The sequence below is a fragment of the Myotis davidii genome, unplaced genomic scaffold (assembly GCF_000327345.1).
Source record: "Myotis davidii unplaced genomic scaffold, ASM32734v1 scaffold292, whole genome shotgun sequence".
NCBI classification, from domain to species: Eukaryota; Metazoa; Chordata; class Mammalia; order Chiroptera; family Vespertilionidae; genus Myotis; species Myotis davidii.
In genome coordinates, this window is record NW_006285042.1 from 3853832 (window position 1) to 3859192 (window position 5361).

Consider the following 5361-nt stretch of genomic DNA (forward strand, 5'->3'; position numbering starts at 1 on the left):
GGGGGGAGAAAATCTGGATAAACTAGCTCTATTCTAGTCAAACAGCCATCTGTTTTCTTTGCCCAGCTTCTTGGTTTCAGAGGGTGTGGAAAATGTCAAGTACTGAAAACAAGTGGATCCTACAAAGCACATAGTACACGATGCAGGTGAAACTATAGGACCATCCACATTGTAATTTTTTCCTTGTTATAAAAGACATGCTTGTTTTTAGAAGTCTACAAATAAATGGAGGACATTTAAAATCATCATCCAAAAAATAAAGTAAAATCATCATCTCATTATCCAATTACAATTATCCATATGTCTTTCGTTGTTTACTCTCCATTATTGCAATGATCTGAAATAAATATGATCTTGATTCCGATTTCAACCTGAACACAAATATCTTCCCATGACATTCATTTATAAACATATGGAGAACTTCCTGTACATATTATCTACACAGGTTGCATAGTAATCCATAATGTAGTTATATCACACAATTAAAGCAACCATTCAATAATTATTGAAATACTACATTGTTATCAATTTTTTAAATTTACAAAGAATGCAATAAACACTTTTACATATGAAGCTTTAAACATATTTAAAATTACTTCCTGAGGTAAGTAAAGTCTTCCTAAGTTTGACACAAACTTGAAACACCATGAGAGAAAAATAAGTTATCAATTCAACCATATAACAAATTTTCTGCATGACAAAACACACCATAAGCACAGTTAAAAGACAACGAGGGGGAAGGACAGAAAAACGAACTGTGACTCATGACAAAGGGCTAATTTCCTTAATATGCAGAGAGCTTCTACAGATCTGTAAGGGAAAGACCAACAACTCAATATAGAAAAAATAACAAAACTTCTGGTCAAGATGGTAGGTAAATGCGGTGCTCAGATCATCCCATAACCACTTCAAAATTACAACTAAACTACAGAACAGCCATCATTCAGAACTGCCTGAAATCTAGCTGAATGAAACCCCTACAACTAGGGATTTAGAGAGGAAGACACAGTGAGGTTGGTAAGGGCACATGTGCTGCATAAAAATTGGGAGGGAGAGCTTAGCTGCAGAGGTCCTCCCCTGAGGAGCAAGCGATCCCAGCCCTCACCAGGTCTCCCAGCCCAGGATTCCAGAGCCAGGAAGAGAAGTCCCCACAAATTCTGGCTGTAAAAACCAGTGGGGATTGTGGTTGAGTAAGATAGAAGACTGGTGGAGTCCCAGACAGTTCCTCTTAAAGGGCCTGTGCACGCACCTTCTTGAACTCATTCCCTCTGAGCTCCCAATTTGGGACAGCAGCTTAAAGGAACTAGGGACACATGGCGAGGAACTGAATTGTCTGGCATCAGGATAAGATCTGGGGAGGAAGCTTTCTGCCAGACAGAAGTGCTGGTAGAGGCCATTGTTCCTTTTCTGAGACCCTCCCAACACAGAGCAGGCAGTCCAGTACCATATCGGAGTCTCCATCAACCTGTCTTATGCTGTTCATGCTGCCCTGGTGATTCCCTGAGATGCCGCCCCACTCAACTTGCAGGCCCACCCAACCCATTTCCAGTGGCTTTTCCATACAAATGGCCTCTCTTGCTTCATGCTTCAGACTTTCCTAAAAATATCCCAAATAAAGAGCACCTGGCCTCTGCGTCCCTGTATTTCTTGCTAAATGGCACCAGGCCGGGCACTAGCAACAGCTGGCCTTGGCTCACAGCTTGGCCTCTCCTGGGTACCTCCAAGCCCAGCACAAGTAGCCATCTACAGATGACTCTGTAGCTCATGCCTGTGGGCCTCAGGCAGGACACAGGTGATGGCTGACCTTGCACCTCCCAGCTTGTCCCAGAGCCAGCACACCCAGTGGACAACTTCAGACCTTCGTAGATTATAACCTTATCACCTTCAAGAGTGACAAAATCAAGGGGCAGACTCAGTTAGTATTAAAGCCCTACTGAAGCAAGTCCTGCTCTAGAGAGTTGACTCCTGTACTGCAGCGCCTCTGCTGTAGTCACAGTTGGTCCTCACAGCCAATTGGCTTGGGTGTCAATCCCTCCATAGCAGCAAACTACCAGATACAGAGTTCAAAACAATGGTTATAAAAATGCTCAAGTAACTTAGTGAGAACTTTAACAGCATGGAAAAGCACATAGAAACAATAAAAAAGAACCAGTCGGAAATGAAGTATGTACAAACTGAAATGAAGAATAATTTACAGGGAGTCAATAACAGAGCAGATGAAGCTGGAAATCAAATCAACAGTTTGGAACATAAGGGTTCAAAAAGCACCCAATCAGAACAGCAAAAAGAAAAAAGAATAAACAAAAGAAAATGAAGACAATGTAAGGAGCCTCTGGGACAACTTCAAGTGTACCAACATTTGTATCATGGGGTTACCAGAAGAAGAAGAGAGAGAATTCGAAATTAAAAATGTATTTGAAAAAATGACAGAAAACTTCTCTAATTTGGTGAAGGAAATAGACATACAAGTCTAGGAAGTGCAGAGAGAAAGAGTCTCAAACAAATGAACCCAAAGAGGCCCACATCATAATTTAAATGCAAAAGACAAAGAGAATTTTAAAAGCAGCAAGAGAAAAGCAGTTAGTTACCTACAAGGGGGCCCCCATAAGATTGTCAGCTGATTTCTCAAAGAAACATTTCAGGCCCGAAGGGAGTGGCAAGAAATATTCAAAGGGATGAAAAACAAGGACCTACAACCAAGGTTACTCTACCCAGAAAAGTTATTATTTAGACATGAAGGACATATAAAGAGCTTCACAGAAAAGAAAAAGCTAAAGGAGCTCATCACCACCAAGCCAGTATTACATCAAATGTTTAAGGGTCTTCTTTAAGAAGAAGAAGAAAAAAGTTTAAAAATATGAACAATAGGCTCCTCACGCTCCTCACTCTCCTCACGTTTCCTCACGCTCCCCACATTTCCTCACACTCCTCATGCTAAAAATAAATAAATAAATAAATAAATAGAATATGAAAAATAAAATGGCAATAAATACATATCTATCAACAATTAAATCTAAAACAAAACAAAATAAATAAACAAGCAGAGCATAAAAAGACTTACAGATACAGAGAACATTTTGACAATTGCCAGATGGGAGGGAGGTATAAGGATGGGTGAAAAAGGTGAAAGAATTAAGAAGTACACATTGGTTGTTACAGAAGTAATGGGGATGTAAAGTACAGCATAGGGAATATAGTCAATAATATTCTAATAACTATGTATGGTGTCAGATGGGTATAAGATTTATTGGGATGATCACTTAGTAAGTTATATAATGTCTATTCACTGGGGTGTACACTTGAAACTAATATAATATTGTATGTCAACTGTAGTTGAAAAAAATGATTTAAAAAGGAGAAATGAGCAAAGGATATAAACAGTTCATTTAGAAAACTGTAGAGAGAGCTTTTAAATCTATTAAAAGATGCTCCTCATCATAAGAGAAATGCAAATTAAAGCTATTCTAATATTTTTCACTTATCAGATTGGCAAAAAGTCCAAGATTCTAACACATACTGTACTCAAGGGTTTGGAGAAAGGCACTCTCATCCCTCAGGTGTTGCTGCTGAAAGTATAAATTAATACAACCCTGTAATTGGATGATATTTATTAAAAATATAAATGTGTGTACCCCTGGATCACACAATTCCACTTTTAAGAATATATCCTGTAGACAAACTAGCCTGCTATATTTCTAGGGTAGGCAATAAAGCATTATTTACAGTAGACAAAGCCTAATAAAAGATATACTTTTACATACATTCATACAATGGAATAGAAAGCAGCTGGTTAAAAAAAGAGAAAGCTCTTCATGTACTGACATGTAACATAATTTTTTTTTTTTTAATGAGAAAGTCCCTGGCCAGGGTGGTTAGAGTGTCATCCCATACACCAAAAGGTTGTGGGTTCAATCCTCAGTGGAAGACAGCCAACTGATGTTTCTCTCATACATCAATCTTTCTCCCTCTCCCTCTCCCTCTTCCTTTTTTTTCTCTCCCTCCCTCCCCCTTCCATTCACTCTAAGAAAAATCAGTAAAACATATTCTCATGTGAGGAGGTTAAAACAGAAAAAAGAGGAAGCTCTTCATATAACAATCTCCAAGGTATTAGTAACAATCTCCAAAAAAGCAAAAATACTACCAGTTTACATAGCATGTTACCAGTTGTGTAAAATTGGAGTGTGGAGAAGGAGATAATGTGTGTGTGTGCGCACACACACACACACACACACACACACACACAAACCTTTGAATGAATAATGCTCAAAACCTCTAAATAGATACACAAGTTTTTTGCTTGTTTTTACAAACACTCATTATCTATCCTTTAGTGACGTTTTTAAAATTAATTTTAGAGAGGGAGGAAGGGAGACGGAGAGAGAAACATCGATGTGAGAGAGATACATGGATCAGTTGCCTCCCATACGCCCAAACCAGGGATCAGACATGCAACCTAGGTATGTACCCTAACTAGGAATCAAATCCATGACTTTCCAGGGCATGGGATGACACTCCAATCAACTGAGCCACATTTGCCAGGGTCCTTTAGTGTCTTTTAAATTGAAAATCATTTTAATGTATTCCAATTAGAAAAATAAAATTCTTCTTCTAGGATAGGTATCTAAAAAATAGCTACTTTCATCTAGAAGTAGAATTATCCAGTCAGCATTTAAACATTGTAAGATTCTTGACTGTGAAACTGCTTTCCCAAAGGACTTAGCAAATTCTATTTCTGGTAGCAATATGTATCTTTCACAGGCATTATAGACAACACAAGAACTTTATATTTGACAAAGAGGTTAGAAAAACAGCATCATTTTGACTGGCATATCTTGATTACTAATCAGTTTGAACATTTTCCATATTTTGAAAGCTATATTTAATCATTTGTGACGTACCTAGTCATGACCTTTTCCCCTTGATTTTGGGGGACAATGCTTTCCCTAAAATACGTCGTATATTAACCTTTTCCTGTCACTTATTGCAACTTTTTAAACCAGTTTTTGATCTTTCGATTTTTAGCTGTTTGACAGAACTTTTAACTTCTTGTGGTCAATTGTAGTTATAATTTCCTCAGTGCACTTCAGTTCCAAGCACTCTTTAGTTACTACCATGTATCAGGCAATGATTAAGCCCTGGGAGTACAGAGTTGAGAGACATAGTCTATTAGGGGTGACTGGCATGTGATAAGTAATTCTGATACAGTATGTAAGTGAAGATGAAGGACCACATGCTATTATGGACACACAAAGGCTACTTAGCTCAACTTGCAGTAGAGTCCAATTTTTTAGAATAAATGATTATCTAGATTAATTTAGAAAATAAAGACAATAGCCAACGATCTCTAGCGTGGGATGAGCA